The sequence below is a fragment of the Pseudophryne corroboree genome, chromosome 7 (genome assembly GCF_028390025.1).
Source record: "Pseudophryne corroboree isolate aPseCor3 chromosome 7, aPseCor3.hap2, whole genome shotgun sequence".
Classification (NCBI taxonomy): Eukaryota; Metazoa; Chordata; class Amphibia; order Anura; family Myobatrachidae; genus Pseudophryne; species Pseudophryne corroboree.
The window spans coordinates 40,711,359-40,723,657 of record NC_086450.1 but is presented as its reverse complement, the minus strand read 5'-3'; the positions used below and the strand labels follow the sequence as shown (position 1 = coordinate 40,723,657).

At 47.2% G+C, this 12,299-nt stretch overlaps 1 long non-coding RNA gene across 1 annotated transcript in view; it reads right to left on the bottom strand.

Annotated features, from left to right (window-relative positions):
- Nucleotides 1–239: 239 nt before the first annotated feature.
- The window catches only part of LOC134944478 (uncharacterized), a 42,419-nt gene continuing 30,359 nt past the window's right edge, over nucleotides 240–12,299 (bottom strand). The window contains exons 3-4 of the long non-coding RNA XR_010181863.1: nucleotides 3,188–3,204; nucleotides 240–636 (exon numbers count right to left, since the gene is read on the bottom strand). This is a non-coding gene — a long non-coding RNA (uncharacterized LOC134944478). The remainder of the gene's footprint in view (nucleotides 637–3,187; nucleotides 3,205–12,299) is intronic.

The window sequence follows — 12,299 nt, the reverse complement described above, 5'->3', positions numbered from 1 at the left end:
GGCTGCTTTATTGTTACACTGCAATTTAGATTTCCGTTTGCACACACCCCACCCAAATCTAACTCTCTCTGCACATGTTACATCTGCTCCACCTGCAGTGCACATGGTTTTGCCCATTAGAGGAAGATTTTGCTTTTGCGATCAACCTTGAATTAGGCCCATAGTTCATATACAAGGGGAGGGCAATTGTGTTATGGGAAATGTACCTGCGATTGTAAAGAAATGCAACTGAGGCAGAATGAAGAAGATGGAAAAGTATTCAAGTTCTTATAGGAAGACTGGACAACTTCAGGAGGAGCCCTTTTGGAGCAACCTTTACATTAGTATAACGGTAGGAGACCATGAAATGTGCACAGCGATGTTTAGAGCCGGTGTCCCGTACTAAGCGGTGGTGAGACTACATCGCTGTTTAGATCTACCGTTATACTAACGTAAAGGTTGCTCCATCACAGTCTTCATGCGTTGTTGAAGCTGCCCTATCTGGGTTCCTCAGTGTAATATCCCAGTGGGCAGCACTTGCTCCTTAGATCTTCTCTACTGTTGTTGTGCTGCGGAGTCCTCCTTGTATCCCACCGTTTATACTCTCCACAGCAAACTCTGTCCAGCTCTTAATGACGTATTTCTTTCTCTCTTTCTCTGCATGATGTAAAGTAGAAACAGTTAGGAGGGGGTAATAAGCAGCCCTCACATACAGTATGTCACTAATCCAGTTACTGTTACCTGGCTGACCAGTGACCAGGGGTGTAGCCAGGGTAGCTCCAGTGGAGCTCGAGCTCCTGGCGCCGGAAAAGTCAGAGGGCGCGCCACCACCTGCCCCCCCCTCACTCTGCCCAATATACCGCAGGCCGCTGTACAGGCAGCCACATAGCAGGAGGAGGAAAAGCAGAGGGGCACACACTGACTCTGGTGGGGAACAGGACAGGCCAGAGGCGACAGCAGGAAACACTGACAGCCGGCACATGCCGGGGCTCTGCCCGCCCTCTTTATATGTCTCACTGTCTGCTTGTAGCTGTGCAGCAAGGTTACTTCCTGCTACATCACTCTCTGTCCCCTCTGCTGCAACACCTCTATCTGTCCCAGCTGCTGCTGCAGCAGCACCTCTATCTGTCCCAGCTGCTGCAGCAGCACCTCTCTCTGTCCCAGCTGCTGCAGCAGCACCTCTCTCTGTCCCAGCTGCTGCAGCAGCACCTCTCTCTGTCCCAGCTGCTGCAGCAGCACCTCTATCTGTCCCAGCTGCTGCAGCAGCACCTCTCTACATTAGAAGCTGTAGAGTAACGTGTAAGCGGCTCTACTATGTTGTGTAATGTGTATACGGGGCTCTACTGTGTGGCGTAAAGTGTATAAGGGGTACTACTGATTGGTGTAATGTTAATAACGGACACAACGGTGGTGTAATGTGAATAACGGACAGTACTGTGCTGTGTAATGTGAATAACGGACAGTACAGTAAGGCAGGGGCGGCCAGACTTTTGGAGTCGGTGATCTACTGTGAAAGCTAAAAAGCTTTTGTGATCTACCTAGGAGGAATAATAGCGCATGAAAAAAGGGGCGTGGCATAACAAAAAGTGGGCGTGGTATAACAAAAAAAAGGGACGTAGCCTTGCTGCGCAGAGTGTAATGACTGCCTCACACAAAATAACACATTGGCCCCCACAGGTAAAAACCTCAAACACATATGTCCCCACAGTGCCAGATACACATATGCCCCCACAGTGCCATGTGCCCACAGTGCCAGATATGCCCCCACAGTGCCAGATACACATGCCCCCACAGTGCCAGATACAGATATGCCCCCACAGTGCCATGTGCCCGCAGAGCCAGATATGCCCCCAGTGCCACATATGACCCCACAGTGCCAGATATGCCCCCACAGTGCCAGATTACAGATATGCCCCCACAGTGCCATGTGCCCGCAAAGCTTGATATGCCCCCAGTGCCACATATGACCCCACAGTGCCATGTGCCCAGTGCCAGATATGCCCTCACAGTGCCATGTGCCCACAGTGCCAGATATGCCCCCACAGTGCCAGATACACATGCCCCCACAGTGCCATGTGCCCACAGTGCCAGATAAGCCCCCACAGTGCCAGATACAGATATGCCCCCACAGTGCCATGTGCCCGCAGAGCCAGATATGCCCCCAGTGCCACATATGACCCCACACTGCCAGATATGCCCCCACAGTGCCAGATTACAGATATGCCCCCACAGCGCCAGATTACAGATATGCCCCCACAGTGCCATGTGCCCGCAGAGCCAGATATGCCCCCAGTGCCACATATGACCCCACAGTGCCAGATATGCCCCCACAGTGCCATGTGCCCAGTGCCAGATATGCCCTCACAGTGCCATGTGCCCACAGTGCCAGATATGCCCCCACAGTGCCAGATACAGATATGCCCCCACAGCACCAGATTACAGATATGCCCCCACAGTGCCAGATATGCCCCCACAGTGCCATGTGCCCGCAGAGCCAGATATGCCCCTAGTGCCACATATGACCCCACAGTGCCAGATATGCCCCCACTGAGCTATGTGCCTACAATGCCAGATATGCCCCCATAGAAGAGCTCACCGTTGGTGTGTGGAGAGCGCAGCGCGCGCTTCTCCTGTCTGCCGCTCTGCCTCCTCAGTCTGATCTCCGGCGGTGACGGCAGCGTGTATGGCTCAAATCAGGTGCCGGTCCGCGAGCTCTCATTGGCTAACGAACCGGCACCTGATTTGAGCTATACACTCGTCCGTCACTGCCGCAGACCAGACTGAGGAGGCAGAGCGGCAGGCAGGAGAGGCGCAACTTCGGGTGGCTGGGCGGCGGATCGCGATCGACTGGTCGATCCGCGATCGACCAGTCGATCGCGATCGACTGTTTGGCCACCCCTGCAGTAAGGTGTCATCTGAAATGGTACTATGCTGTGCCCACGCCCCTTCCCCATGAAGCCATGCCCCTATATTTTTGCTGCATGCCTTCGGCACGCACTGTCTCTATTTTAAACTTGGGGGCGCTCAAAGGAAACCTTCGCCCTGATCCACAAGGTCTAGAAACGGCCCTGTCACCGATTTAGGATTTTCAAATATTTTTTATTTTCAAATGTAACATGTACTCAAGTCAGTACAGGAGAGGGGGCGCCGGAACAGACCCTTGCTCCGGGCACCATGGCACCTAGCTACACCACTGCCAGTGACTCACCTTGGGTTTTCTTGTAGCTGCAAAATAAAAATAAATTGGTCAATTACAGATGATAACTAGCAGTAACACAAATGAGCCTTAAGGTGTGTACACACGGTGAGAACCTTGCTATGCCCGATTTTGACTATGCGATTTCCCTTACACTCCACCAGAACCCAGACAATACAGATAGCACAGATTTTGACTATCTGTGCTTTAGATTTTGTCTATGGGGGTAATTCAGAGTTGATCACAGCAGCAAATTAGTTAACAGTTGGGCAAAACCATGTGCACTGCAGGTGGGGCAGATACAACATGTGCAGAGAGTTATATTAATGAACGAGATACCGTTCATATCTTTCAGTGTGGAGGCAGCAGCGATGAATAATGCTCGTGCTCGTTCATCGCTGGTGCCCCGTCGCTTGTGCATGCAGGCCAATATGGACGATCTCATCCATATTTGTCTGCACTGCCATGGAGCCAGGTGACGGGGAGAGTGAAGAAACTTCACTGCCCCCCGCCGACGGCGACCCGTATCCGCCATCGGGCAGCTCGGCGGCGGATCGCATAGTGTGTAGGGCCCTTTAGATTTGGGTGGGTTATATTGTTTCTGTACAGGGTAAATACTGGCTGCTTTATTTTTACACTGCAATTTAGATTTCAGTTTGAACACACCCCACCCAAATCTAACTCTCTCTGCACATGTTACATCTGCCCCCCCTGCAGTGCACATGGTTTTACCCAACTGCTAACAAATTTGCTGCTGCGATCAACTCAGAATTACCCCCTATGTGTGATTTTGAGTATACTCTGTAGATAATACACTGGATAGTCCAGAGTGACTTGCCTGCACAGTCTATCTAGCCTTGCGATACCAACCCCACGGGAGCGCACATCGGGATCAAATCTGTATCGCAAGCTGCCTAACACCTTACAGATTTATCTCACCGTGTGTACACACCTTTAGTGTGTCTGTATGTGCACTTGTGTGTTAGGGAACTTAGAGTGTGAGCGTCAGTGGGGCAGGGACCAGTGCAAGGGACAAATGTTCTCTGCACAGCGCCATGTAAACTTGTGGTGCTATATAAATAAACAATAGTCATTATATATAGGGAATTGTATACTGTCTGGCAATAGGTCCTATGGACACAGCCGTACTATAAATAATGCTAAATGTACTCCTAGAAAAGGCTGGAACGTACACACAGACACTCTGTTACCAGTGGATAGTAGTAACAACAATAATGTATTAATGGGGGTAATTCCGAGTTGATCGCAGCATCAAATTTGTTAGCAGCTGGGCAAAACCATGGGGGTCATTCCGAGTTGTTCGCTCGTTATTTTTTTCTCGCAACGGAGCGATTAGACGCTAATGCGCATGCGCAATGTCCGCAGTGCGACTGCGCCAAGTAAATTTGCTATGCAGTTAGGTATTTTACTCACGGCTGTCAAAGTCAGAAAAATATCACTATGCACACTGCCATATTTGCACCTCATGCGAGCTCCCGCTGCGCGTGCAAGAGCTCTCCCGTGCGTGCGCATACTCGCCTTCGCGTGCACCCGCAGGCGCACGATATGCGGATTTACGGTAGAGTTTGTATGCGTCTAGCGGGCGACTCAATCGATATATATTTTAACCATATAATGTATTTTGTAGATCATGGTCCCTTTGATGGATTCTGAAAGTTTAGTTAATGTAGCATGTTCATGGACAGAGAGATCCCTCTTTGTCTGATACAAAGGGTCAGACAAGGATTATACAGTGGTGTTTAGTATCCATCGGAAGAGTATTTAATTAGCAATATTCCGGTGTTGGTTTGAAGCGAATTAATCGCTCGTGCGAATAGTTATGGACATAAGAAGTTTATGTCCATTTACTATTATTTGCACTTACTTATCCATGTGGCGGGAAACCTAGTTTCCCACCCACCTGAGCAGTTGGAAGTAGACACAGCCCACCTGTATGAATCAACCTATGACCTTTTGTTATAATGCGAAGACGAATTCCTGTGTCCAGTGAACAATGAGATTGTAGGGACCATTGAATTGTATTGTGTGTGGGGCATAAATAGACAAGCCGATCATATCCAGCTCTCACTCTTCAACGGTTCTCATTGCTGATAATCGGGAGCTGGATATCCAGAGGCGCATGCGATCGTTCCCCTTGTGCAAAAGTTTTCTCCGCAATCATATCGTCTTGTTATTGTGAGCCATATCTCTCTCTCTCTCTTCTCTTTCTCGTTTCTCTTATATAGTTATTGTACTGATATTGTATTTCATGTGTAGTTATCTGGTTAGGTAGTCTATGTTATATTGGTAGTGTATGACTTGTATTGTATTATTCTTTTTGAACGTTCATTCATTTCCTTAAAAGGCGTTAGACCCTTAGACCGGTATTGTGTGTTCATTATATTGCAGTGGGTAATAGGAGCGTCTCTATCGCTCAAACAGCTTTAGTGTAAACCCGCTTACACAGTGTTGCATTCTCATCTTATCACTACACCAAGGTTTACTGCATAATACACTGTTTTATAGTATAGTTATAAAGGTTTAACATTGTGAGCGTCTGCGCCGCTGGTGATCTCCTCGTGGTCCCGAGCGTCCGCTACGCTATAGCGAATCATTACGTTAGTCGGCAGCCAATAGCGTGCCTGCCTGTGATCTCTTGGCCGTGAGCGAACGTGACGCTTGAGCGTCTCGACTACGGCTAAGCGATTGTTACGCAACGTGCGTACCCTTACGGTATTCCATACGTTAATAGCGTACAGTGTTCTTAGACCTCTTAAAGGGTTTTAAGTAAGATAAATATTTAGCTTTATCTATTGGCGGCTCGTCCGTCCTTCACATATCTCTGCTAGGTAATTCCAGCAGACATTATCCATCAGCAAAGGGCGGGAGATCATATTCCTCGCAGTGCTGTCTGGATAAGCGTCTGCTTCGCTTAGTAAAGGGTGCTGAAGGAATCCGGGAACCGGAGGTAAGAACAACACGCTAGTGTCTTTTAAAACTGTTTATTTCTATCTTGCGTACGCACACACGCATATCTGCATTTCTTTTTATTCGTGTATTTTCATATATCACTCTCCTGTTTGCCATTTTATAATTGATAAACGCGCTAAGAGAGATTTGTCGCTATTTCATAGTTAAAGTGTAAAAGTAATACATTAAGGGATAAATTGCAAAGCACGCACGCAGCTCTACCTAAAGATACAAGGAGAGATTGGTGTGGTGTTCGGTAGATGATCGAGGATCATCTACATTGATAAACGTGTAAAATTGTGTTACGGTGGATATTTGCTTTGTGTACACGTGTCTCTAACAAAGGGTGAGACTCGCGTACGCAACTCAAAGGCCGACGCACGCAGCGTATATTACGCAACGGAGCGTCCGGGTACGCCCACGTAATTCAAATCACACGCTAGTGTTATTGTAACAGGCGAAGAGGTGGCAACGCGATAAATAGCGCAAGTCTATTTCAGTGTCCGAAATTTAAGCTAATAGATCCTTCTCCAATTTACAACACATCTGGTCTAAAGGAAAGAAATTTCTGCGCAGAAATAGAAATAGAAACAAAAGTGTACATGTGGTGAGTGAGTGTTTGCATATATAAGTTTTTACAATTTTGGGGATTGAACCACAGAAATCATCGAGTTCTCGTGAAGTACATACGTGTAAGTGACATACATGGTGGCTAGGGAGGCATCCCTTGTTAAACATATAAAGAGCATTAGAGTGTAGCAGACCAGGAGGTCATACTGTAAGCAGACCAGGAGGTCAGACCAGGAGGTCGCATAACAGACCAGGAGGTCCAGGTACAGCAGACAAGGAAGTCCGCTATAGAGTCAAATAGCCCAACACCAAGAAGGGTTGGGGCGGAACCCATATAGGCCATAAAGCTCAGGCTGAAGGAATTCGCAGCTGCTGAATGTCGATTCCACTGGTCGCTCCGTACATAAGATTAGTTGCTTATGTACTGAACGATTGTACCGCACGTAATTGTGTGCATTAGTTAGTAACCTGACCTAGTACCATTTGTGTACGAAAAGGGTCATAAACGCTATTTGTACATTCTAACGTGATTTGTGTAATTTTTTATTTTTAAAAGGGAAGTTCGCTGGTCACTCAGGAATTATCCAACAACCCCACAGTTACTGGAAAGGGTTAATGCTCTGCGGATCACACTCACATGTTCCAGTAAACAAAGGTTCATAGGGGCCCTGGGTCGAGTACGCCAGCACTATATCAGTGTGGAGGTCGTATTGGTCGGCGTGGGCGAGTAAGTGGGGTACTCGGTAAACCACCACCGTCAACCTATCTTTGAATATTTTGGTTTTTTGTAAGGGTTCGCTGAAGACCCTGATATAAAGGTCAGAGGTAGAGCAAGCAACACCTGCAAATTATGGGGGCCAGTTGTTCAGGAAGGGGGCGATCAACCTCGGTTCGGGTTGATTTAGTGAACCGACCAATCGGGTCGGCAAGGTACGTAATGTGTGAAAAATATGGTTCACACACAGAAGTTTTATGTGATGAATGGGAGAGAATGACTGTACATGACGGGGAGAAGTTCCCAAGAGTAGGCAGCTTTAGCCCAGAAGTGTTACAAAATCTAAGGAGAAGGATATGTCTCATTAAATCAGCAAAGAGACGAATCAAACATTATGATTATTTGCAGCTATGGCAACAGGAGGGTGAAATACAGAGAGGATTGGCTCAGGCGGCGGGATCTAATCCTATCAGGAAACTGATAGCCACGGCACCGCCGCCACCATACATATCAGGAGAGAAATTGGTTGCGGAGAATGACGCATCAGGGGGTAACAAACAGGCACTTAGCAACTGTATAAATGTTAAGGATAATGTTAATAAGTTAACTAATGCAAGTATTAACCCGTGCAAGTTGTACCCTGTTTTGAACTTTCCCCAGGAGTGTGATCAAGAAGACGAAGCATCAACAATATCGGCGCTCTCTCTAGCAGCCACCATATCAGAGACAACAGTAGGCACGGCCCAACCCTTAAGATTAGTAACAAAGGCCCCTAGCGGAGGGACAGGTGAGGTCGTATCAACGGGTAAGTACGGCACCTTACACTATGCTGAAACCATTTCACCACAGGCTGTAGAATCTAATCAGAATGAGGTTATTAAACTTGCTCCCGTTAGGGTAATAGCTGTTCCAAATGGGAAAACGGACACTACAGGAGTCACTCCCATTAGGAACATTGCCATGTATAGCCCATTTTCCCGAATGGAATTAAGAACCATAGTGTCCGAATTCCCTGATCCTAGGAAAGATCTAGTTGCTAGCCAGAAATACATCAGAGACCTAGGAAATACTGTAGAGCCAAATAACAAAGACTGGCAGATATTGCTGAGGGCATGTTTACCCTCCAATGTCGACTCAGCTCAATTTTTAGCTGACTGTGGATTGGATCAGGATGTACCCCTTACAGATGTGTACAACAAAGACAATGTAAAAAGAATAAATTTACAGTTAAAGGAGTATTTCCCAGCGGTAGCCAAATGGAATAGAATTTTTTCCATTAAACAAAAAGAGTCAGAAACAGCTGCTGAGTATTTTCACCGGGCACTATTAGAAATGGCAAAATACACTGGCATAGAGGACATTAGGACCAATGCAAATCATCAAGAAGTAGTAGTATCTGTGCTAATGGATGGTTTAAAAGAAGCATTAAAGACAAGGGTACAGACCACGCAACCATGTTGGCGAGGTCTGTCGGTGGCTACTTTGAGAGAGGCTGCTATTGATCACGACCGGAATATCACCAGACACAGGGAGTCACAAGGTGATAAGTTAATGGCCGTAAGTATACAGGCCCTGACCACAAAGCAGCCTTTGTTTAAATCACCTAACCCGGTGGGTAAGTCAAATGTGGTAACATGTTATTTTTGTCATAAACAGGGACACATAGCACGAGACTGTAGAACGAAAAATTCACAAAGATCATACCAACCCCCTAGACAACGACATGACACACGAAATTGGGATCAGGGTCCACAGAGACGGAGTTATGACCACATACAGGGGAAACAAAAAGATATCCCCCAAAAGGAGACTGGTAAACTTCTGGCAGTTCTCATTTAACCCCTTCACAAGTAGTTGCTGCCAGCGGGATTCAGGGAGGTCACCATACCCAATAGGGGTGTGGCCATACCTGTAATCTGCAGCCAGTAAAATTGATTGCAAGTCTTGGAAGTGAACCCGAAATTGCAATAAATGTAGCTGGTAAATCATTAAACTTTCTTGTAGATACGGGGGCGGCCAAATCAGTGATAAATTCGACAGTGGGCATGAGAACCACTGGTAAGACAATTCCAGCCATAGGAGTAACGGGAGTAGTCCAGCACTACCCTGTTAGCAAACCAGCCGAGATTACAATAGGGCCTTTGCACACCAAGCATTCCTTTTTGCTGGCGGCATCGGCACCGACTAATCTCCTGGGAAGAGACTTATTGTGTAAAATGGGGTGCGTCATTTATTGTACTCCTGAAGGTGTATTCTTGGACATACCTGAGAATCACGCTCAGGAAGTGCGAGACATGTTAGACTCCCCATCAAAATTACTGTCACATACCATTATGACAAATAGGACTCCATCCCAAGTAGAAGAAATGACATCCCAGATACCAGAGTCACTTTGGACTAAAGATGGACAGGACACTGGATTAATGGCAAACGTAGCTCCGGTAGTTGTACAAGTAAAAGATGGTAGGATAGCTCCAAAAATCCCACAGTACCCTCTGAAGCCAGAGGTGGAGTTAGGAGTGTATCCCGTAATAGAGCGCTTGCTACAACAGGGCATTCTGGTAAGAACGTCCAGCACTGCCAATAGTCCCATCTTCCCTGTGAAAAAGAGTGGGGGGAGGGGTTACCGGCTAGTGCAGGATCTAAGGGGGATTAACAAAATAGTTGAGAGTCAGTTCCCCGTAGTGCCAAATCCAGCTGTCATCCTTATGCAAATCCCTCCCACTGCGAAATTTTTCACTGTTATTGACCTCTGCTCCGCTTTCTTTTCGGTACCCCTGCATCCTGACAGCCAATATTTGTTTGCATTTACATACAGAGGAGTCCAATACACATGGACTCGATTACCACAAGGTTTCATAGACAGTCCAAGTATATTTTCCCAGGCTTTGCATGATTGTTTACAGTCTTTCCAACCAGAGAGTGGATCAGTATTGATACAGTACGTGGATGATTTACTACTGTGTTCTGATTCAGTGGAAGCATCCCTGAAGGATACGAAACAGCTCCTGTTTCATCTTTCAGACACAGGACACAAGGTTTCCAAAGACAAGTTACAATTATGCCAAACTAAAGTAAAATATTTGGGACACTGTCTAACACAAGGACTGAGACACCTGACCGCTGATAGAATTCAAGCAATTAGAGACATGACTCTGCCACAAACCCAGCAACAGATCAGAACGTTTTTAGGAATGTGGGTATTGCCGTAACTGGATCCCAGGGTTTTCCATTCTAGCGTTACCTTTGCAGGAGATGGTCTCCTCAAACAAACCTGATCGGATTTCGCATACAGACGAATCCGAGATGGCATTTGAGAGACTTAAACAGTGCCTAACGCAGGCGCCAGCATTAGGTATGCCAGGCTATGGGAAACCCTTTGAGCTGTACGGAACAGAAAGTGCTGGTTGCGCGGCAGGCGTCCTAACCCAGAAGCACGTTGATGCCAGCAGGCCGGTAGCATACTACAGCGCTCAGCTAGATACAGTAGCGCGATCCCTCCCCACAGGCTTGCGAAGCGTTGCTGCGATAGCATTGCTAGTAACGAAAAGCGAAGATGTAGTGCTAGGTCACAACCTCACAATTCATACACCACATGTAGTGTCAGCCTTGCTAAATTCTGCCCAAACCAGACACGTCTCATCAGCGCGGTTTACAAGATGGGAATTGGCACTAATGGCCCCCGTAAACATCACCATAAGGAGATGCAGTGCATTAAATCCTGCAACATATCTCCCAGGTGTGCCTGGACAGGCACAAAGGGTGGAGGATGAGAGTGGTGGGGAAGGAGGATTTAATACAAAGGATGACACACATGATTGTATGGAATATTTGACCCAAAATTTCACGGCAAGGCCTGACATCAGTGACAACCCACTAGAAGATGTAGACTTTACTTTCTACACTGACGGTAGTTGTCACAGACAGTCAGACTCGGGAGACTTGTGTACTGGATACGCAGTCGTAGACGACCAAGGCACCATAGAAGCTGAACCGCTAGGCCCACCTCACTCAGCCCAGGTTGCTGAACTGGTCGCCCTAACCAAAGCATGTGAATTGGCTAAGGGCAAGTCAGCCAATATCTACACCGACTCTAGATACGCATTCGGGGTAGTCCATGATTTCGGAGCCCTATGGCGCCTCAGAAATTTCATGACGGCAGCTGGTACACCGGTAGCGCATGCAGCTCACATCAAAAGGCTTCTAACAGCGATACAGGAACCCGACAGAGTGGCTGTTATCAAGTGTAAAGCACACACATATAGCCAGGACCCAGTATCACTTGGTAACAGCCGAGCAGACGAAGCTGCTAAGTTAGCAGCTGGTACCCCCAGACAGACAGACACCACACAACTGATGGTATTTAATACCATCAACACACAGAAGCTGTGTGAAATGCAAAATTTGTGTTCCACACAGGAAAAGGCAGTCTGGAAGGCAAAGGGATATGGCCAGGAGTCCTCAGGACTCTGGACGGATGGACAAGGTAAACCAGTGGCCCCCAGAGCATATCTTCCATGTTTAGCTGAGGCAGCACACGGGCTGACTCATCTGGGCAAGGAGGGAATGTGTAAGTTGGTAAGAGCATATTGGTGCGCCCCAGGATTTTCATCCCATGCAGGTAAAAGAGCAATGTCATGCCTTACCTGTTTGAGAAAGAATATCGGAAAGGCAATACCAACAGAACCATCTCATATCCCACCTACAGGCGGACCTTTTCAGGTAATACAGATTGACTTTATCCAATTACCCCCTTGTCGAAATTTGAAATATGTACTTGTTTGTATAGATGTGTTCTCAAATTGGGTCGAAGCATTTCCTGCGGCCACAAATACCGCTATGTTTACTGCTAAGAAAATTGTGCAGGAA